The following is a 24,504-nucleotide window of genomic DNA, read 5'->3' as shown; positions in this document are numbered from 1 at the left end:
GTGCAGTGGTGCTTGCCTTGCTCCCTTCCTCCAGGATCACAGACTTGAGAATGAGAATAAAGAGCCAGCCTTTTTAATGGTTATTTGGAACAGGGAATTTCCAGGAGAAGAAATTCCCCCTGCTATAAAACCATTAAAATGTAGGAGTGCTCTTCTGCTTCTGACTTTCTGAGGCTTGGGGACCAGCCGTATAAGAGGTGAGATGGTGCAGATTTGCCTCTGCGTATCCATCTGAAAGGCCCATATTACTGTCACTGCAGTGCTACTATAACACCCAACACTGCACATTTTACTGATACAATCACTGGTACAGCCCATGCAAAACATGTGCTAACAGACATTTATACATGTATTTCTGTGACTTCTCTCTCCTGCAAGGAACCCGAAGTGGCTTGGAATTGAACTACATCCCATTTAGCCACTTTGTCACATGAAAATAATGGAAATGTGACATGCACGCATGCAGATACTGAGTGGCTTACATCCTAGCAGCAAGGTTTCCAGAATGTCCAACTGCTTCTTTCCGATGCATCAGCTCCTTCTTGTGAAGCATGCCTTGCTCAGATGATCACACCATCTGACAGGTAGGGGGCTTTGTGGAATGGGTTATAGAGCTGAGATTAGACTGGAGGAATCAGTGCTTTGATCAACACTCTTGCAGAGGGCTGGGGGATAACAGGCAGTTCTCTCTGAAAACACCAATACCGAGAAGAACAGGAAGCTGCCATGAAAGCACTACAACGATGTGGACAGGGAGTGGGAGAGGGGATGCTGCAATAGAGCAAATAAAAGCTAACAAAAATAATAATAATAATTCTAGGCTACTTTTCAAATTGTAGGAAAAGGCAGGCTTCTGCTTCTTCAAGGTTACTCCGGTCCACTCCACAGGCACCTGATGGAATTAATATCAAGTCTCATTTTAATGAGGGGCAGGAAAAGCTCATTTCTACCAATGCTCCTGAATGCGCAGAATAGTTTGCATATAATATCTTTCAGCTAAATAAATTAATATAACACACAGTGCACTTTTCAGCACTGAACAAATTGCTCGCCCTGGATTGCAAATGAGTTAATATAACCTTTATTCATTTTCATCAAAAAAGGGAAAATAAATGGAACTGTAACATACCAGAAAAGGTGCGCTCTGCTCCACGTACACTTTTTTATTCATCTCATACTGCCATTTCAACTAGGAGGACCAATAATTCTCCTATTTATAGACTAGCCAATATTTTCATTTGCACAATGCCAAAGCTTTTAGATTGGTGGTAACTCTCAGTGTTTTGCATCCCATTGACTTTTCTATTGCTTTTAAAATGCATATTTCTTTACAAACAAAAGTAAACCAAAACTGAATTTCAGATGACCTACTTATTGCTCAAATAGCACTGCATAAAGAGAGAGAAAAGGACTCACAGGAAGAACTGCTTAGCTAAAAAGTAATAATATCACTGAAGTTTGTAATTACTTTGCTCATTATAGGCACTCAACCAATTTATGAGTGGGCTGAATTGCAAAATGATTAGCCAGCACAAGTATAGGCAACCTGATGCCCTCCAGATGTTTTAGATGGCAACTTCCTTTAGCTGTAGCCACCGATGGACAGGATTAAGGGAGTCGTAGCCCAAATCCTGTCCCCACAGTGGCCAAGCAGCTGGGTAGCCCTCAGGCAGGACATGAAGGCAGCAGCACCCTCCTGTCTCCCAGCAGCTGGTGAACATTGGCCCACTGCCCCAATCCTGGAAGTAGCAGAGGGCCATCAGGACTAGCAGCCATGGACTGCCTTCCCCTCCAAGGATTTGTCCAATCCCCTTTCAAAGCCATGCAAATTACTGGCCATCAAGTCTGTCTCATCGCCTGTCCCAGGCAGACAGCTGGTGTTCATCTTGTGAAAGTGAGCTCCATAGTCTAGCTATATACTGTGTAAAGAAGTCCTTCCTTTTATCTGTCAGGAATCTCCCACCTGTCAGCTTCATGGGATAACACTCATGGAGAGAAGGAGAAAAATCTCCACTTTTTCCAAACCATGCATAATTTTTACAACCTCTATTATTTCTCAACTCATTCACCTGTTGTCTATGCTAAAAAGCCCCAAATATTGTCATCTTTCCTTACAAGAGAGTTGTTCTGACTCCTTGATCATTCAAACTGCTTAGTTTTTAATCAATAAAAGCAGGAACCTCATATCTGCCAGGATAGGTTCCAAGCCCTGTAGCAGATGCCCGACACCATGGATAGTAGCAAACATTACATTGGTGAGAGTTAGGGGGTGCAGGACCCCCACAAAAATGGAAAAAACTACAAATATCTCTAAAGCCTTCATGCCCACTGAGAGACAAAGCCTGTGAGTGAGGCTGGCTAGTACCAAGACAAGGAGTGTGGCATCCCCAAGACAGTGCGTAGTTCCCTAGAGATAATCATGGTTTTTCTCCACAGATAGTTTTTCCACTTTTGTGGGGGTTCTGCATCCCTAACCTCCATGAATGTGGAGGATCAATGGTCAATCTCAGTTAAGTGAAACTCTGGTAACTGAGACAGTGGATACAGGGGTCCTGCTGTATTTGTTTACACTGAACTGCATTTGCTACTGCAATGCCCATTCTCCCAATGTGGAGAGATCCTTCAGGAGAGACCCTCAGTCTAAATAATTTGGTGCCATCAGGACACTTGACCACCACATAGCTCACTCCTAATGGCAGGTCATTCATGAACAATTTGGACAGCACTGGTCCCAGTGCAGAGCCTGGTGAGGCCCCATTGCTTACATCCCTACACTGGGATTCAGTCAGGATTGAAGACCAGGCCATGTACCGCTTCTGCCTTCAGTCTTACCTTTGGGAATGGGCCTCCAATGACAACAATGTAAGCATGTGCAGGTTCAGATTTTAGAAAGGAACTCAGAGAAACCTATTCTCTCCCCTACTTTTTAGAATACAGTAATGAAAGGTGTCCATTGACCTGTAGGTACACCGGTCTGTAATCTATAGATTAATCTATAATATAATCTATAATATATATCGAAATATCAGGATATAATGGGGAGAATCATTGCAAACCCTAATATCTGTAGAAGAAAGATGCTTCCTCCATAAAGCTCCAGTGGCATGAAGCCTAACCTATTGTTGCTAGGTTGATAAGTCTATGTATGATGGGGAATGGAAGGCCAGGATTCTGGCCGCTGGACGGCTGCTGGTGATGAGCTTCATTTAACTTTTCCTTTTTGTAAGAGGATGCTTCATGCACATGTTTTGTCCCATCACTACTTCAATGCAGCCAGAAGTGAGGATGAGCAGGCACAAATGAGCCATCACAGCACAAACATCCTCCATCTTTTAATACCAGGAAAGTTTTTCTACCTTGCCTCAACATGCACTCCTTTCCTTTTATATTTATTTATCTTTCAGGCTTTCATATACAGTGGTACCTTGGCTCACAAATGCCTCAGTTCATGACCAAATCAGGTTGTGAACAGAAATTTCAGAGAAATTTTGCCTCAGTTTGCAAACTCTGCATTGGGTGATGACCACGATTGCAGCCATGTTGCCACACGAACATGATCGCGATCACACCCATCCTCCCTGCACGAGCGCGATTGCAGCCATCTCCCCTCCACCTCCAGCACGATTGCTATTGCACGATTATCGTTTGGACTCTCCCTCCAAACAATACCCTCCCCACCCCACCTAGGTTAGTGTTCTCTACTGTACTGTACTTTCTTACTTTGTTGTTCTTTGTTACTCTGTTTCAAATTTTTGTGATAAAAAAAATATTGACAGAACAGATTAACCTTATTTACATCGAACCTTATGGGGGAATTTGGGTTGCGACCAATTTGGGTCACAACCAGAGTCGTGGAGAGGATTAAGTTCGTGAGCTGAGGTACCACTGTACATATACAAACGGAATTCTTTTCGATGGAAGCAGTTCACACATGAGCTCCAAGTCAATGAATGTGCAATAATGAATCCCCTTAGGAAGACTGGGGTTTTGAAATGCAGCAAAGAAATGCATCGAGCAACAACCATCACCACCACCAGCAGCCCTAAAGTGCCCCCTTCTCCTGTAGCCATATAGAAATCAACAGAGTGGAGGACTGGCTCAGATCACATGGCACATAGCGTCCATTCCAGTAAAGTCACTCCTTAAAATAAACTCAAGTTAAAAGGGAGAAAGTGGTTCCTCGTTATGCTAGACAGGGAGAACACAAAGTGTTTGTTGTTCTACAAAGAGATAACTCATTCAGTTCAGCTCAGAGAAAAAATGACTTTTTAGAAAATAATGTTAAAATGTCCTTGAGATGTACTACTGCAGAGGAGGAGGAGCCATGCACGAGTGTCTTGATTCTGCTCAAAAAGGCTTGGTCTTAATGCCAGTCTGAATCTCTCTCTAGCACCTTGACTTTTACTGTTTCCATTTCGTCTACGCAAAGGATTAAGGAACCAGGGCAACGAAACAGCAAGTGCAGGCTAGCTGTCCTCCATTAGGACTCGATTCCACTTTCTGGACAGCAGGCCCCTGGCATCTGTATATACCTTATGCTCTGCCAGTTTCCTAATGCAATCAAACCATCATCTGGGCACACCCTTTACCTCGCAAACTAGAGCACTGATGAGAAAGGCAGCACAAAGGAGGCACTGAGAAACTTGCTGGTAAACATATCACAGGCACTTAGTTGCTTATTAGCATCCATCAAGGTTTGTTGCCTACACCCAAGGTATGTTCACAGCCTAGGGATGTGTGAATCAGCAAAACTCAAGCTCACCAAAGTTCTCCAAATTCCATCAAGAAGCTCATTCTGAATTGAGTGTATCTGATTTAGAGTTTTGTGTTTTTCTGTTTTCTTTCATATGAAAAGCCATCCCTATTTTTCCAAATGCGTTTGCAATTGTGCGCACTTTTGAGGCATGTGCATTCTTCTGACATTGATTGAAGTATATTTGTGGACAATTTTCACAAATGTCTTTTCAAGCACATTTTTCAAATGTATGTATGCTGTTGCATGCAGTTTTTGGTCCACAAATTACAAGCTCATACATGCATTGATTTCAACAGCAGATCGCATTCAAGTCACGATCAGTCTGGAAAATATAAACTGGGTAAAAAAATGAAAACCTGAATCCAAATCTAGTTTCTCATATATCCCTGGTATGTCCCCCCTGGTATGTCCCCCCCTCTGCACTTTTTTGCAGTAGATATTTGTGGGAGAAAAAGGAAAGATCCATTAATGATCTAAATAACCCTCTTTTTTATTGTAAAAAACCCGGTGCTTTGAGAAATAATACTTCTGCAGTTAGAGTTGAATTTGACCAGTCTGTTTGTCTTTTCTAGCTTGTCTTTTCTCCTCTAAGAGAATGTGAACTTTGCTTAGCAAGAGAGGATCCACATATCTTCTTGATTTTGCCACACTCTCCATTTTCACTTTGGTTTTTTCTTTCTTGTTGCATTTTTAGACTGCCGTTCATGAATAAAAATGGATTCAGGAGCAGTGTTCAGAGATACAAATGAAATAAAAAATGTCAATTCAAAAACGAGAGGGAGAAAAACAACTTATCCACCAGCTAAAATCATAAGAGAATGTTAAAAACTGACTGGAATGTCCACACAGATAAAAATGTTTGATCAGGCACCGAAAAGACTAGAACAACACCCAGAGACTATCCCTCAGGAATGGCCTTCAGAGCTGAGATACTACTGGAAGAGGCCCTCTTTGTTCCTTCATAAAACATTTCTCTTATCAAATGCATTCAGCAAAGAGCCACATTCAGTGATTTTAATGCATGGGCAGGTTGGCAGGGGAACAGGAAATGATTTCTAGAACACAGGATCTAGCTTGTTGTGACTGAAGGTATCTTTTCTTGTCAGAACTATTCAAGTCAAGTCCACTTAACTGATAAAGAACCATTGGAAAGAAGACCAAGGCTTGGACAGCAGGCTGAGCAAGGCTTACCGGTCATCTGGTCACTGTTTTCCACACAATGGTGAGGGGTACTCTATTTCTATTTAATTATACTAAGGATTTCTAGATTTGCCTCTCTATATATGTTAGTATGTGCAAACTGAATTAAAATTTTATGTAGATCAGCATCCTTATGTGCCTTTTAACAATTCAGCCCTAAATTTCTCTCTTCCATAATTCATAGGGAACAACCTATGCAACCCTAATGTACCTGTTCCAAGGACAAACGTCCAGACCATACCAACCCTCTGGGAAAGAGCTCCCTTGTCCCCCTGCCACTCCAGGAGAGGGATTCACTGGGTTCAGACAACAGGATAGCCCATATTTCAGCCACAACCCATGGCTCAACCCCAACCCACACTCAACCCATGTTGCACCCATGGGCTATCCTGTGGTTTGAACCCATTCCATATGTGGGTGACAACCCTGCTCAACCCGTGGATTATCCTATAGCCACTCCATATGTGCCCTTCAGGCTCTCTTCTGCATCCACTGTCTTTGTCTGTCTTTTTCCTTCTGAATCTGGCCTGCTCTCAGGCTCTCACTGCCCTGGGACTACAAGTCCTCCCGCTGTTTCCCAAACTGCAACTGTAAAAGTGCATTTACATGGGACTGAATCTACGACACAGCGAAAACACAAACAGGAGTGCACTGTGAATCTTCTCTCCCTCATTTCTCCTCAGTCTCACTCTCAACGTACGTTTTCCCCTTCCTCAATCTCAAGCCAAGCTGCTCCTTGTGGTTAAGGCTGGGCAGCCATTGCTACCACCTGGCTAGGCACACATCAGTTTGTGTTTATTCTGGACCCCTGGTGTCATGGACCATAAGACAACACAACTGCCCTGAATGGCTCAGTAAAACGAGATCATTTAGATAGCTGTACTATGCTGAACTCAAGGCTGTCCCTGGAAGACAATTTGGAAGCTTCGGTTAGAACAAAATTCTGCACACAGTACCAATTGGGACTGGGTATCTGGACCATCTGTTGCCTTAAGTCTTAAAAAATACTGACCCAGCTCCCAGCCTGTTTCTGGCCCAAGTAAGTGAATAAGCGTGAAATGCAGTATGCCCTTCTGCCTTCTCTCCTATCGCTGGTGAAGCACTGCACCAGCTGGCCCCTCTCTCCAGTCCTTCATGGGCAGGGCCTGGACTATGATTCTGTGTCTTTTCCATTTTGAATTTCATGTGTGCCCATACAACTTTTCCAGGAACCCCCAGAAATTTTGGGTGTTGACTGGAAGTCTTCAGGGCAGATGTCTAAATTCTGGAAATTTTGAGTCAAACTAGGAATTCTGGCATGTAATATTTAGGCATTCCAGGAGCCAAAGATCAGGAGCAGCATCTTCCACATATCTGTTACCAATCACCCTTTATATGGCAAGCCTGGGAACACTTATGGGGGATTAAGGCCTATTGGATTGAGATCAGGTGCCTCTTGTAATGCTTCATCTTTACTGCCCCACCAGATCTGTGGGCAATTCCTCCTCTGAATCCCATCCTATTTTTTATCAAGGTGATGCATACAGGATTTTCCAACTGAATTTCCAGCAAGAGAAGCTTATTTCACACCTTAGAAAATAAAATGATCTGCTGTACACAGGGAGGTAGCCTACCTGATTGTCTCAAAAAACTGGAGCATGACTTAGCAACATGTTTTCAGCTTCCAGCTACATGGAGAATGCTACTGCATTCCCACGAGCTTTAAAGTAGCACCTGAAAAGTTGGTTTGGTTTACCAGAAGTCATGTGCTTTTGCCCAATCATTATGTTGCCAATGTCAATCCTTCTAGAAAAACCATAGGCATTCTCAAGAAATAAATTCAGCCTAGATGGTTGATCATTTCATCTTTAAGTCCGCTCAACAATGACAATCCTAACATGTACAAGTGATAAAAGCCAGGAATTGGGACTGTGAGCCATCATCTTTCCTTCTAGACACTGAAGTCTTCAATTCCTTGACTTTCAGCCACCTACAGAAATGTCTGTAAGCAGTTCTTGTCAGTCAGTGACAATTTGTTTCTCTTCATGTTGCAGGAAAGCAGGGAGAAAACAAGGAATTCAAAACCTCAGCTAGAATACAATGCTTTCCAGTTTGAAACAGGCCTGCTTCGAAGACTGAGAAATAGATGGATAAGGTTTGCAAGCTCCCCAGGAATTCTGAAGACTGAAACAGCTGATACTTTAAATCTATATCTAGCAACAAGACATTGAATCTAGCAAAAGTTCAGCTTTGCAGAACTGGGAAGCCCAAAGCTTTGACTGGAACTTTCCAGTTCTACTTTAAAGAGAGGTTTTAAAGAAGAAAAATGAGCAACGTGCAAAGTGATGACAGTTATTCTGAAAAGCTGGCTTCTTTCAGGATGTTCTAAATTTGCTGCAGACAAAAGAAGAGGGAAGCAGGGATGGGAGAGAAGTACTGAAAGCGAGTTGGACTACTTTGTATGTAAAATACTTGGCTTAGTACACCACAACTCACTGCTTGCTGCACAAGCTAGTCGAAGTAATAATGAAATGGCAGATGAAGCGCAGTAATAGCTGGTGACAACTGAGGTAGAAAAGTCAACACAATGAGGGCCCTTTCATGGGATGTTGCCCAAGGGTCCCCAGAAACTGAGAGCCAGCTCTGAGAAATGATTCAGACACCTGCGCACCTCCCAGGATTATGAGTATTGGCAGTGTAGCAGTCCCTGGGAAATCCAATGCGTATGCCGTCTTTCTGTCTTGAGATCAACAAGGATCTGCATGGCCCTGGCAATCTCATTCAATGTAAAAGTTGCCCATGTGTTAATGAGGCACATTCTGGACAAATGGGTCATAGCAAAGGGCCCCCTGCATGGTTTGGTAGGGCAACACTAATGGCTAAAAACATTGATAGAGTCTGTATAAAACCATCTGAAATTATGGTATCTGTATAAAAACATCTAACACCATTTAGGGCATCTTGGAAGACAAGGAAAACCTCAAATATGGACAGCTGGATTCAAGATCTATTGATCTTAGCTGCCCAAGCAAAGGTATGTTACATCAAGTTACCAAAAACAAAACAAAACATTCCAATGAATATGAGAAAATTTGCTGGGATTATATACAGAGTAATGTCATCCACTGAAAAATCTGTGATGAGAAAGCCAGCAAAGAGATGTACTTGGCACTTTCACTTTATTTATTTATATTAATTTTTAATGCAACTCTTTAATACCCAATTTTTGCTTAATGATTTTACTTATATCTGCTTAGAAAGACCCGCCACTTTTACTGCCTACTTCATATATCTCTGGTGAAATAATTCTTTCCTATGGAAGCTTGTGCAACAATAAACTTAGTACTCACCTTAACATTGTTAGAATTATCTTCATTTGTAAACCCAAGTTGCTGTTTGAATCAAGGTCTGGATCTCAAGGCTCATTCCCTACCCTACCCAGCAAAACACACTAGTTGTTGGGTCTAGGGAAAAGGTCTGGCGTTCAGGAGAAATACATTAAAAAGTGCTAATGAGAATTCATTGTCTGGCATGAAGTACATGGAATACAATTTCCAGAGATGATGTGAGAAGTGTCAGGAAAACTATAAGGGAGCAAGATGAGGAATGAGCATATCTGTGCTATCGAGAGTGGGGGGAGAGATTTAAAAAAGAGTGGGAGTGTGGGAGTGGAATAAAACTGGGGACCAAAACCATACTGTGGATATAAAAGACACCCCCAAGAGCAGGTCCTTCACACAGTCCAAACTTGTTTTTGCTTACTCCTACTGTCTCTTGTTTTGCATCAGGATCCAGCCATTAAGCAAGTCACTGAATGCATAAGCATCTCCAAATCTGTTTCACTCTGGACTTCACTCTCCTTCCCCACCCCAAGAGTTTAGCATTTTGCACACAAGGCAGTTGACTCATTCCACAAACTTGTGCTCATTCTGAACCTCAAGCTGTTTCCCCAGACCTTGCATTTTGCTGACAAGCAGCATACGAAACATCTTTTGGAAGCTGAAGTCCCCCCTGCTGTAACTTTCCAACCATCCCATGGATTTGTATTCCAGAAGGAGCTGGCTCACTACATTTCAGTTAGCTAGCCAGACGCCTGTGGTATTACTTTATTGTTCTAATCATGCAACCCACACAGCAAGAATCCCACTAACAACAGAGAACTGCAGTGGAAGTCCCTCGTGCCAACACACCTTTAACACTCCGGTGCTTAAGAAACTGAAACCAAGTTTAACTAAACCTGATAAATCCTAACAATACAAAAAGAACATGAATAACTAATTCTCCTCCCATAGTTGCTCAATGAATTGTATACTTTCAATGTTGTAGAACAGATACGTTAATATACTATACACAGACACCAACTTAATCTGTCTCTCAAAATGCCATGCAATTTATGAAGCATAAACACATGTTGCTGCTTTTAAAAGGCATTATTTTGAGCTCTAACAACACTCACAGAATTCTAGCTTTGCATGCTACAGCTGGTTCAGAAGCCTAAACAGGAAGGAAAATCTTACGCATGTTTACAGGGAAGTAAGTCCCACTGGGTTCAATGGGGTTTTCTCTTAAGTAAGCTGTGCATGTGTTGCTTGGCTGTCCCCTGCCCTTAAAGTAGGGCCACAATACCACTGTGACATAGTGATTCCATTTTACAGATGGCAATACTGAAGTTGCAATAAAAAGGAGTCTGAGTTGCTAAGGAGCAAACAGTAGGAGCCAGGTGTGCCACCGGGTCTCCAACATGCCTCTTCCAGGCCAGCAAACTCTGTGAGGGCACCAGAGAAACAGCAACACCACAGCAAATATCACAGCACTGCCCTGCAAGCTGTCTAGAAAAAGAGAGTGCAGAATTCAATAGTGGCACAAACTTTTCATGCTTCTCAAATGACTTGCATTCTCCTCTGTTCACTTACCAATCGACATCATAGCCTCCTTCCCACTTTGACTGCAGAGCATCTGCCTTTTCAAGCTGTGGTGATTTTGTTTCTCTAAGTGCAGTTTTGAGCCTGGTTTCCTAGTAGGAGATGCTGTGCAAAGACACGAAGTCGAAGGAAAATGGGACTAGGGAGAACGAGAGCTTTCTGAGAACCTCCACATGGTTCCTGTTGCTAGGGGAACCACTCCCTTTGTTTGCATAGGTTAAGAATGGCCGCCTCATTGTATGGTTTGACTCTCGGGTGCCGCAGACGGCAACAACACTGTCAGAAGGAGAAGGAGAAAACTGTGTGTTGTCTAAAGGGCAGATACCGATTTTAAAAGTGTATTGATGTTTAAAGGAAACTACTAGAAGGGCCACTATGCTTGGAACAACATTGCTTGGGAATTACCTGGAACCCCATACTGGAGGACACCCAAAACATTGAATAGCTGCCCTTTGCTGTGGAGAACTTGGAAAAAATGTAGCCTTGCTCTGGTCTTCTGGAAAAAGTTAGGTGGCAAGGCAGCCTTGCATACTTTGGGAGCACCAAGCAACCCAACTTCAGTTTATGGACTGTAAAACCACAAACAGGCAGTTCATTGCAGAAAGTGACTCTAATAAGAAAAGGAGTCCATGATGGGTGGGAATTAAAAATTGAATTCCAAAGGCACAATTACAAGGGGGAGAAAAGACAATGACAGTGGAGAGAAGTGGAAAGAACGCCAGGCTACGAATGGGTACAGGCAGATAGCATGGACTTGAAGGGACGACATCAGGAAGGCTGGGACTGAGAATGAACTATAGTTAGTAAGGGATGTTAAAAGCAGCAAAAACAGCCTTCTTCAGATGTGTGCTTAAGAAAGGACAGAGGAAAGAAACAGTGGTTCTGCTACTTAGTGAGGTTGGCAAAACGATAACATATGACAAAGAAAAATTTGTTGTTGTTGCTGCTAGTCGTGAAGTCGTGGCCAACCCATCGCAACCCCATCGACAACATTCCTCCAGGCCTTCCTGTCCTCCACCATCCCATGGAGTCCACTCAAGCTCACACCAACTGCCTCAGTGACTCCATCTAGCCACCTCATTCTCTGCTGTCCCCTTCTTCTTTTGCCGTCAATCGTTCCCAACACTAGGCTCTTCTCCAGGGAGTCCTTCCTTCTCATTAGGTGGCCAAAGTATATTTATTTATTTATTTTATTTTTATTTATTTTTCGATTTATATCCTGCCTTTTTCCTCAAAGGGCTCAAGACAGCTTACATCATTCTCCTCCTCCATCTTATCCCCACAACAACAACCCTGTGAGGTAGGTTGGGCTGAGAGTCTGTAACTGGCCCAAAGTCACCCAGTTGGCTCCATGGCTGAGTGGGGACTAGAACCCAGATCATCTGAGTCCCAGTCCCACCCTCTTAACCACTACACCACACTGGCTCACCACACTATTTGAGTTTCATCTTCAAGTATCTGGCCTAGTTTTCTTAATGCTGAGTTTCAAGTCAACTTTTGTGCTCTCCTCCTTTACCCTCATCAAGAGGCTCTTTAGATCCTCTTCACTTTCTGCCATGAGAGTGGTATCATCTGCATATCTGAGGTTGTTGATATTTCTCCCAGCAATCTTAATTCCAACTGATGATTCATCTAGCCCCGCCTTTCTCAGGATGTGCTCTGCATATAAGTTAAATAGGCAGGGCGACAGTATACAGCCTTGCCGAACTCCTTTCTCAATTTTGAACCAATCAGTGGTTCCATGTTCAGTTCTCACTGTTGCTTCTTGACCCACATATAGGTTTCTCAAGAGACAAATAAGATGGTCTGGTACTCCCATCTCTTTAAGAACTTGCCACAATTTGTTGTGATCCACACAATCAAAGGCTTTAGTATAGTCAATGAAGCAGAAGTAGATGTTTTTCTGGAACTCCCTAGCTTTCTCCATGATCCAGCGTATGTTGGCAATTTGATCTCTAGTTCCCCTGCCTCTTCAAAATCCTGCCTGTACTTCTGGTAGTTCTCGGTCCTCATACTGCTGCAGCCTAGCTGGTAGGATTTTGAGCATCACTTTGCTAGCATGTGAAATGAGTGCAATGGTGCGGTAGTTTGAACATTCTTTGGCATTGCCCTTCTTTGGGTTTGGAATGTAAACTGACCTTTTCCAATCCTGTGGCCACTGTTGAGTTTTCCAAATTTGCTGGCATATTGAGTGTAGCACTTGTACTGCATCGTCTTTTAAGATTTTGAATAGCTCAGCTGGAATACTGTCACCTCCACTAGCTTTGTTGTTGCTCAGACTTCCTAAGGCCCATTTGACTTCACATTCCAGGATGTCCTGCTCGAGGTCAGTGACCACTCCATCGTGGTTATCAGGGATGTAAAGCTCTTTCTTGTATAGTTCCTCTGTGTAATCTTGCCACCTCTTCTTAATCTCTTCTGCCTCTGTTAGGTCCCTGCCATTTTGGTCCTTTATCATGCCCATCTTTGCATGAAACTTTCCCTTCATATCTTCAATTTTCGTGAAGAGATCTCCCTAATGTATTGTTTTCCCTCCCTAATCTATTGTTTTCTTCTATTTCTTTGCACTGTTCATTTAAGAAGGCATTCTTATCTCTTCTAGCTATTCTCTGGAATTCTGCATTCAATTGGGTGTATCTTTCCTTTTCTCCCTTGCCTTTCGCTTCCTTCTTTCCTCAACTATTTGTAAAGCTTCCTCAGACAGCCATTTTGTTTTCTTGCATTTCTTTTTCTTTGGGATGGTTTTAGTTGCTACCTCTTGTACAATGTTGCGAACCTCCATCCTTCAGGCATTCTGTCTGTCAGATCTAATTCCTTAAATCTATGTGTCACCTCTACTGTATATTCCTCCTTCATGGATCACTGCCTTGTCATGGCGAACGGGCTTGCATAGCTCAATGAAGCTATGAGATATGCCGTGCGGGGTCACCCAAGACGGCAGGTCATAGCAGAGAGCTCTGACAAAACATGATCCACTGGAGAAGGAAATGGCAACCCACTCCAGTATATTTGCCATGAAAACCCCATGGACAGTACCAAAAAGCAAAAAGATGATGCTGGAAGATGAGCCGGCGTCACATGGCAAAGATACTGGAGTGGGTTGCCATTTCCTTCTCCAGTGGATCACGTTTTGTCAGAGCTCTCTGCTATGACCTGTCTGTCTTGGGTGGCCCTGCACGGCATAACTCATAGCTTCATTGAGCTATGCAAGCCCCTTCGCCATGACAAGGCAGTGATCCATGAAGGAGAAAGAAAAAGTAGGAGCACTCAAATGCTACTTTAGGTTGGTCTTCTCCTAAAAGAAGGTCTATAACCTACCTGGCAAAGGTGTAGTGCAAATTGGAAGGGCTGGATTGTTTGAGAGTGATAAGCAAATGATCAAAGAACACCTAATTAATTTGAATGTGTTTAAATCTCTAGGGCCCAATCAACTGTATCCTAGAGTAATAAAGGAACTCATATAACAACCTCTCAGAACCACTGCCTATTTTCTTTGAGAAATCGTGGAGGGTGGATGAAATGCTAGATGACTGGGAGGGGGGCTAATTTTTCCCCCTATCTTAAAAAGGTGGTGGGGCTGGGGGTGGGGAGGAAGAACCAGGAAACAGCAGACTAGTCAGTCTGGCATCAATCCCTGAGAAAATTCTGAAGCAGATTATAAAGCAGTCAGTCTGCAAACACCTTGAAAGCAATGCTATGATTACTAGAAGCCAACATGGATTTGCCAAGAACAAATCCTGCCAGACTAAACTGTTCTCACTTTTTGATTGGACAACCTCCTTGGTAGACCATGCGAATGCCGTGGGTGTAATCTCTCTTGACTTCAGCAAAGCTTTTGACAAAGTTCCCCATGGCATCCTGATGAGCAAACTAGCAAAAAGCAGCCTAGATGGAACAACTATCAGGTAGCTCCACAGTTGACCACAGAATCAGACTCAAAGAGTGCTTTTCAAACCAGAGAGAGTTAATGAGTGAGGTACCACAGGGCTCAGGGCTCAACGTTTTTATTAATGGTTTGGATGAGGAGGTCCATGGAATGCTTATCAGATTTGTGGCTGACACAATATTCAAGGGGATAGCTAATACCCTGGCAGACAGAAATAAAATTCAAAGTAATCTTGATATGCTGGAACATTGGGGGCCGAAAACAACAGAATGAAATTTAATAGGTGCAAATGCAAAGTTTTACACTTAGGAAAAAGAACCCAAATGTGTAATTATACAATAGGGGATAAATGGTGCAACAGTACTAAAAATAAGAAGGATCTTGGATTGTTGTAGACCATAAGCTGAAAATGAGTCAAAAATGGGATGTGGCTGCAAAAAAGGCAAATGCTATTTTGGACAGCAATAATACCACTATCACTTCCAAATCATATGAAGAACAAGTTCCCCTTGACTTAGCACTGGTTAGGCCTCATTTAACCTCTTCTTTGGGTCTTCCTTTTTTAAAAATATGTTATTCAGTTCTGGGAACTGCTATGTAAGAAAGATGCAGACAAACCAGAAAGGGTTCAGAGGAGGACAACAAAGATGCTCAGGGGACTGAAAACAAAGCCCTGTGAGGAGAGACTGGAGGAGCTGGACATGTTTAGCATGGAGAAGACTTGAGGAGAGATATGATAGCACACTTCAAGAACCTGAAAGGAAAGCCTGGATCTCTTCTCAGTTATCTCAAAGTGTAGGTCATGGAAGAAAAGCCTCAAATCACTGGAAGCCAGATTGTACCCAAATGTTTGGAAAAACCTCCTGACTTTGAAGAGCAATACAACTTACCTGGGGAGCCCATGGTCTCTCCCAGACTGGAGGTATTCAAGATGCAGCTGGACAGCCATCTATTAGGGATGGTTTCACTTGGGAGTCCTGTAGGAGGTTGGACCCGAGAGCCTTACTTACCCCTCCCAGTTGTACTATTCCATAATTTTGTGCCTTTGAATATCTCCCCATAAATGATGCTCTCTCTCTCTCTCTCACTCTCACTCTCACTCTGCGTGTGTGTGTGTTTGTGGCAAGGGGAAGGATTTGTGTTGAGGGCTTTTTGGAGTAGGGGAAGGGGAGTTTGGTCTTCCCTTGATAAGTCATACAGTCATGCCTTGGTTCTCTAAATTTTCCACCTGGAGACATATTTATTTTTAATGTCTTTGTCTTGAATAATAAACAGAAGACAGATATAGTGAAAATGTTGACTGACAGGTTCCCTGAAGCAGCCATTTAACATGGTTTTCCATAGCCTCATTCTACAGACTCCCCAGCTTGTTTATTAAAGTAAATAAATAAACTCCAGTCACGCAGCGCTGGGTGATTTCTAGCCGTGTGTGGGCACAGGCGTGAGAAGAAACTCGCATTAATAATGTTATGCCCCAACATAAGGTTTAGTGAGGCTCTTCTGAGGGCTTACAGGGTGCTTTGGTTCTCACATTCCTATGCTAATGCTTCATGATACCCAACTCAGCCACTGCTTTCTGTTTTCTTTTAACAGACGAGTCGAGAAGCCTGGCTAAGTGAGGTTTTATAGCTGCCTTGCTTGTTTTGGAGGTGAGGGAGCAGTTCTTTAGTGGAATGAACGGTTTTCAATGAAGCCAGTCTCCTTTGCTGCAGAAAAGGGGATTCCCCTACACACACACACACACACTTTTTTTTGGTGAGACAAACCATCATTTCGTGGCATGGAGGACTGACAGGCAGAAACTGAGACCACATTCAGAAGCATCTGCTTTTGTAAGAAGCACCACTTCCTTGTCTTTCTACCTTTCTACCTCTCATTCTCTTTAGACAACTTGCATTAATGGGAATGGAACACAACTTCCGTCCCAAGCATATGCAGTGGGTGACTTCTGAAAAGATCTGTTCTCCCCAGACCTGCCCTGAGGCATTGATGGCCTTCCTTTTGCCCTCATAACAATTCTGCAAGCTCACTTTGGCTGAGAACCCAGTGAATTTCATGAATCCTAAACGGGGCCTCCCCAATCTGCCAAAACCACCACAGGAGCGTTAGCATGTAGCATTCAGCTGGAGCCTATGTGTGGAGCGGCGGTGAGAATGTAGCACTGGAGAACTGTGAGTTCTGGGTTCTAGTCCCCAGTCAGCCATGATGCTCAATGGGTGACTTTGGGCTTGTCACACTGCCTAACTTACCTCACAGGGTTGTTGTTGCTAAAGCGGGCCTAGAATGCAGATCTCCGGAGTCCCAGTCCTGCTCTCTCATCACCATACCACACTGGCTCTGCATTCAATCAGCAAACTCCAAACCCCTTTAGGGCCTGACCTGCACAATCTATACAGATTGTGTATAGATAGTATAGACAACCAGTTTTATACATCAGTTTTATACTACCTTAATGGTCATGCCTTCCCCACCCAGCAGCTTCAGAACTTCCAGTGAATGTGTGGCAGAGTTCTTAGGATGCCTACGTGGCCCCACCTGTCACCTGCACCCTGCTCCCCAGATGGATTGCAAGGTAAGTTGGGACAGGAACCAATTGCAATGTGTAAACAGGACCATTTCCCCCTTAATATTAACAGTTATCTTCTTTGAATCAGTGAGGGTGTAATCTGATGTACTTTTAGGCAGAAAACTCTCTCTCTCTGGAGAAAATTGAGACTTGTAGGACTTTTTCCTATGTGCTCTAAAGCAGGCAAATTAAAGTTGACAAAAGTGAAACTATGCCCAGCACTCAGCTTTCAACATGTGCTAATCTTTTAGCGGTTTTTCAACCTATTATTTTCCCCTCCTACATGGTGAGTTTAACTAGCAGCTTTTGCCTACCCCAATATGATGAAAATCCAGTCAACATTTGTGCAAATGTGCATCTGGACCCCTCTGGCACTGATGAAAACTCCCAGAACGTGTGGGGTGTCTCCTGCTGCATAGAAGCTGACTGTACATAGATCTGTACATGTGGGGAATTCATCTCATCATCATAAATGCGCATCAGAGACTTGTCAGGGAAAGTGGGGGTAAATTGCAGTTGCAGTGGTAGGCAGGGATTGCCCATTTCATCCTGTTGTCTCCCATTCTGTGTCCTTCCACACTGCATGGAGAGGGTTGTAGACTTGCCAGTATAATTTGGTGAAATGCTGCAAATTCCTTAATCCCAATGTTCCCACCTCAGTGCATCCTCAAACTGTAGTTCCTCTGGAACTACAATTAATCTACAATCATTTCTGTAGTAAATGAATAAAGTGTCTCACATCCATAGGGCCTATGGATCAGTTATGCACCCCCCCTCCATGCTGTCATGTGGCACTCTTGGGGAGCTGTCTGAACCTCTCCCTCCCTGAACCTTATTGTCACCTTCTCAAATCTGATTTGCTTCAGATGTGTTAGATGACAACACCCAGGGATTCTGGGAGCTGCAGTCAAACACTTCTACAAGGCATCATGGTAAGGAAGGCTAAGTTATTGCAAGACTGCACTCATTTCTCTTTCTCTGCATGCACATTTGCCCATGGATGGACATCCTGGTTAGCAGAGAAACTGTATTCCATTTCTGCAGGTATTTTGTCCAAGCTAGCTTCCTGTATAATTTTTCAGTGGATGAATCACTGGATAGGACCTACTAGAAACCTTGGGCATACCATGGGATACTATGGGGGGCACTTACATGTGCTTCATTTGGATTTCTTGGTTTAACTTTATAGCCTGATAGTTCCCTGAACTTTTCCAGAATTTTTATTAAATGCTTAACTGAGGAAAATTGAGTGCTTCATGAGAATGCCCCATTGTCAGCCCATGAAGCAATTTCATGTACAACATTCCATTTATTTAATATTTGTCACCTTTCCGTCAGCTTACATTTAGACTACAAAAATCAAGAATACATAAACAGTACTGGTAAGGGTAAGCAGTTCTATTCAACTTCCCTCTGATGAGAAATTGGCTTTGATAACTGAAAGCCAGATAACCAGAACGATAGCAGGTTAGTGTACTGTAAATAAATTTTCACAATAACTTACGTTTTTCTCTATTATTTTGGTTTTGGTTAGAACTTGTCTCACCAGAACTGTTAATTAAGTTGAATATCTTCTTGGCTCCCAGAAAGAAAAACAACAATGCTGGAACCTTCATTAAGCAAAGCAAATTGATGATATTCAGCCCATATTCAAGGGGAGCCTTTGGGCTGATGGGCAGGGTAGAATATAATAAATAAATAAAATCCTCTGTTCTCTTTACAGAGAAGCTGGTCTCTATATTGTGGTCCAGACAGTGAAAGCAATTGGTTTTGAAAGAATACCATGTGCTCAACTTCCTAGAAATACTACTTGCTTTGGGCAATAAATACTGAAGCTCTGGAGCTACAGTTAATCCCTGCCTAATAAAGAAAAGGCTCTTCACATCATCTCCTAGAGTGGTTTGTGAACGTTACCAGAAGAATAATGGTCTTGCAACAGTGGGTGGTAAGAGAGACACAATCTGCTGACATGTCTATCCGCAGCAGTTTCAAGAAAGTATGCAAGCACATCTGAGGATGGGGGAGAAATTCATTTGGTTTGGTTTCTACAGTATGTGAACTTTCCTACTTTTGTACATTTGAACTAAAGTATGGTCTGAAACTCATATTTTCTTTCAAAATTTTCATTTTTGCAATGGTGTTCTCCAGTCAAGGAATGAATGCAAAGATGCATATAGTAGGGAAAACAACACTACAAAGGCATTATTAAGCCTACTCCCAAATAGTTGTGAATTTTCATAAAAACTTTTAAAAAATCAAAGTTCAGGAAAAACAGCATAAACTGGGAGAAATTCTCAAGGTATGAAATGAACTATACATAAGATTGCAGAACTGCAAGAGAGAGAAACCAGAATCGACAGAATTGTCCTTCTATATATACAGCCGTGGGTGAAACGGGTTCATGAGTTCCTCAAGCAACAAATTAGTCAGTGAAATCTTTTGCTTTGTTCGGGCAACATATCAGATTTCAGGCTTCACAAACTCTTCACAAGGATTCACAAGGTCTGTCACAATTGTCTACCCATATAATTTTTAGGAGATGAATCACTGAATAGGATCTGAGAAAAACTTTGGGATATGTGGGATCCTCTTCACACATACACACCACTTCATATCCTGATATTTCTTAAAACTTTGCCAACTTTGTTCCAGGAACAAATTCCAAAGCAAATCCACATAAATTGGATTCCCTAAACATATCAAACAGTCCTTTCAGGAACAGCAGACACTGTAGCTAAACAGAACACAGAAATGAACTGCGAAGCATGGCAAAGTTCAAGGAAGCAGATTGGAACACAGAAATGGTAAACAGACACCATCCTGGAGACCTAACCCTAACCCTAACCCTGGACTGCTGCATAGGCAGATTTCGAGTTAGACAAATACAGTAAAAAAATACCTAATTCTTCATTCAGAAACAGTATATGCTAAACAAACCAAAACTGTGTTTTAAACCCACTTGCCTCAGGAAATTCATCACAAGTTTCAGATAGAGATGCAAAATGGTATATATTATGGGCAAGTCACAAATACTTTCCATTTTTTTCCACCTAACTAGAATGCTATGAAAATGATTTGCTGCAAAGAATTTCTGTAGAAAATTGTACTTCTGGCAGGTCTGAGCCTTGGGAATTCTCTCCAGAGTAAAAGACATTGTAAAAAGTATCTTAAAATAATTAAGCCAAAAATTGTGGACACATTACATGAGCAGACTTCTCAACCCGGATCACTTAAAGATGACGTTGTTGAGAGGAGGGGAGGTGAAACAGAAGTTGCTAAAAGCAGCTTGTGGCATGGCCCTGCATTTCTTTCTTGCACAGTGATGCTCCCATGAATGGGAATGACTGCAAAAGGCTCAGAAAAGCGCTTAAGTGTTTATCAAGACAGAGATATGCACTGTGTCTTTGTGCGTGCACACATACACACACACATTGGGAAGCGCCAGCTTGAGGAAGTCTAGTATGACTTCCCCCATCAAAATACCTTGGCGGTGTACTAGGGATGTGGAGAGAATCTTGCTGTGACAACCTTGCTATCTTGCAGCAGTGTGGATGGGTGGAGGGGACAGCTTGCCACACACTAGTGTGCTACTTACAGCTCAGGGTAAAAAGAAAAAGAAAGATAAGGCATTTGGAAGCTGAAGGGATCTCTTCGTGATATTTTCTCTTCTATCTTCTAGGGATGCTGCTAGAAAGTGTTCAGTATATATCCACAGGATAATGTGAGGAAAACCAGAAAAACAAACAAATATACAGCTACATTTATTGTAGTCAGAGCCCCAACAATGCCCATCCTTAGAACACGTTTCAATACCAAAGCTCAGCTCAGAGATACATGAGTGCCTCTGAGCATGTGAAGCATGCTATCCATCACCTCTGAGAAAGGATGTCAAAGAAATCCACAACAGAGTCCAATGTTTCTATAAATCTGACCTATGGATTCTATACAACGGATTGCCTTTTCCTGAGCTGTGTGGACTTGCTGACCATATTTTTACTTTTGGGGGGGGGGGCTTGTGCAAATTCACCTTTGTGCTCTTACAGCCTCACACTAACTTGCAATAATCCTAGAACAAAACTTGGCACATCCCTAAAAGAAAATCAAGTTCTATCAGAGTGATGACAACTGACAGTCCATGGAAAACAGCTGGGACAGATTTTACAGTATTGGCACACCTTCACTTCTAGGTAACAATAATTGTTGCAAAATTTACTGGGACGAGAGAGGGGTGTCCAGGTGAGAAGCATCACTGACCTGCAGTCTTCAGTCCCAGTTTTATCACTGCATCAACACCTGGAAAAAATCTTGCACCCTAGGACAGAAATAGATAGCCCGGTACCCTCCAGATGTTTGGTACTACAATATCCATGATCCTTGAGAATTGGGCATGTTGGCCAAGGATTATGGGAGTTGCAGCCTAAATCATCTGGAGTGCACCAGTTTGAATTTAAATGAGCAGGGAGTTTTTCTCTAGCAAATGGCAGACTACTTTTCAAAATATATCTTCCAGTTCTTTTAACATTTTCCTTTGTTATTTTTGTCAGGGAATGTCTGGAAGTGAATAGAAGAATAAAAGACCACTGGTGGTCCCTAGCCCACAGTTTAAAAGCCAGTGGTTTGAGACAAGTGTAGTAAATGTTATTTCATACAATAATAAGGCTGCAATCTAGCACATAGCTGTGTGTACTTTATGTGCAGTAAGTGCTGGAGGGTGGGAAATGAATGATGCGTGCTGCAGGCTGACAAGAATACTTAAAGTCAGAGTCTGCTCAGGACATAATTTTGCTAGAAACTCTGAGCAAACAGGACCATTGATGCTGTATACTTCCAGAAAGTCCAGACATTATGTCTTTGTTTCATATACACACATGTCTGACTGGCATTAAATTAATTAACATAAAATAATACATGCACAAATTAAAATTAAAGCCATATGCTCCTGCCTATAAGCCAATATTCAATGAATTAGCCCAGCAAAAATAGATAGAATAGCCAGGAAAACATTGTGCCAATCATATCATTAGGGCCTAACTATGAATTTGGGGGAATGCATATCGCCGTCTCATCTGGTCCAGTATTTCCTCTCCCTCATGATATCACATCATGCCTTTCTTTTACTGAGCACTGACAGTTAGGTAAAACTGCACAAGGGAGGGTGGAGGAGGCCTCGTTATGTGTCATTCATGTCCTTAAACTGGGCCATTATTGGCTGGATATCAAAAGTGGGGGGGGTGGAGGGAGGAACCCTTTTCAGGGTGAGGGTTGAATTCCACATTAAATACATTCTTGGGCACTGCATTCCAGGCATGGGCACAGGCAAAGACAAAGTGGGGGTGGGGGAAGCAAAATTCCATCATCATTTCCCTTAAAGCTCTTCCTGCCAGTAAACTAAGCCTCAGGGGAGGCATTTCAACCTTTTGGAGTAGACAGAAAATGGCACAAATGCCAGGAAACCAACCAGTCGGTTGTGGCAAAGCACAAATAGAACAGGGCCCGGGAAAAGGACTTGTGGAGGAACTTGTGAGTTGCAGACAGCCAGAAGTGGCCCCAGGCCTGTGATGCTGCACCTCTTTTCTACACTGAGCTACAATTACAAGGGCAAGTACTAAATGGAGACTCCATTTTAAGCCCCGCTTTTGTTCTGAGCTCAGCACTACCATGCTAGCCATGGAAGCACAGCAGCCTTTGGACTGTTCTATAGGGTGTGGCACTTCACAACTGTGCATATCAGTTCTGCTGAGTTCAGTGGGATTTAATCTCAGTATGTGTAGGAATGCAACCCAGAAGTACGCTTAATCTGAATGGTTATGATTCAACATTATAGACTGAGGCCAAGGAACTTGTCAGTGGCTGAATAGCTGCTCAAATTCAGACCTGCCAGGTGAAGTCCAACATACCATCCTCTAAGCCTTGTTTTTCTTTAAGTCTTTTTATTTAGCATCTAGAAGCCTGCAACCAAAGATGTGGTTTGGAATCCATTCGATACGCCAAGTTCAGCCACTCTGATCTCTCCAAGTCTTAGCCTTGTGATGCATTCTCTTTTCTTCACTGGTGGGGAGGTGACCCTGGTGACTGCCTGTGCCATGCAGGCAATCTCCAGGGCACCTCCCAGTCCATGACTCTCTCTGAGGAAGTACTCCCCAGAGAGGGAACAGCCTGCCAATCTGAGTGTCTCACCAGATGCTCTTTTCCTCTGTATTGCTGCATCTCTGGACAGCCTGTTGTTGATGACTTGCCTTGGGAGGGAGGGACTGCACAGTGTTTCAGAACAGCAATCACCCTCTGCTGTGCTCTGAAAGTGTCTAGGGAAAGCAGGGTCTAGTACTGGCCTCTGCTGCAGTTGTAGTGGTGGTGGCTGCTCCAGAGAGCAGGGACTACTAACCCGAGCAAGGCTGAAACAACTGCAGCACACAAGATCAAGCAGGAGCAAGGCAGGAACAAACTGGAACAAGAAGCGACAAACAGGAGCAAGGCCGGAGCAAGGTTCAAGGCATGGTGATGCAGTGCGCCAGAGCACAAGAGAGTCATGGAGACAACTTCCATTGCTGTGGTAGAGAGCAGCAGTGCAGAGAGGCCTTTTATGTTGGTTTCCAGGACCCCACTTCCCCATATGATTGCCTCTCAGCCATTCCCTGCAAGTGCCTGCAAAGGTGCTCCTGGTCCTGCAGACACATGCAGGGGTAGGCAGATCCTAATCCTGACACTAGCCAGGTCCTAGTCCTGTCACCAAACAATCTTCTGCTTCTGGTAGTGGAAAGAGCAGCGTCCTATGCTGCTCCTGTGCCAGTAGGACCCAGTGCTTGGGCAACCAAGAGACAGTGCCAAAAGTTGCAACTGTGTCTTCTTCTCCAGCAAAAGAATATGCAGGAGGGGAAGGATAACTCTTGGTCACCTATTATTTATAGGCACAATCATCCCCAATATTCTTGCAATGTCACCACTGAAAGCCCTCAACTGTCTTCTGCATGCTTACAGGGGATGAACGGTCCTGCAAAAGTGGGAGGGATATTTAGCATATGTTTTCCTGGCAGAATATCCAATTGTGAGCATGGAGCACATGCCTGCTGCAGTGGCACGTGTCTTCCTCACCCATTGCCGTCAGGCTTCTTTTCCACCTGGAAGTGGAAGCCCAAGCAGGAATAGAGAATGGAAGACAGCCTGAGCAGAGATGTGCCATGTAAAATAATGCGGTACC

The 24,504-nt window shown here is 43.1% G+C and overlaps 1 protein-coding gene across 1 annotated transcript in view; it reads right to left on the bottom strand.

Moving 5' to 3' along the window:
* The window catches only part of ANKFN1 (ankyrin repeat and fibronectin type III domain containing 1), a 302,123-nt gene that overhangs the window by 198,555 nt on the left and 79,064 nt on the right, over window positions 1–24,504 (bottom strand). The window lies entirely within an intron of this gene.

Source organism: Varanus komodoensis, unplaced genomic scaffold, assembly GCF_004798865.1.
Source record: "Varanus komodoensis strain SLA01 unplaced genomic scaffold, ASM479886v1 scaffold12, whole genome shotgun sequence".
NCBI lineage: Eukaryota > Metazoa > Chordata > Lepidosauria > Squamata > Varanidae > Varanus > Varanus komodoensis.
This window is presented reverse-complemented; position numbering and strand designations above follow the sequence as displayed.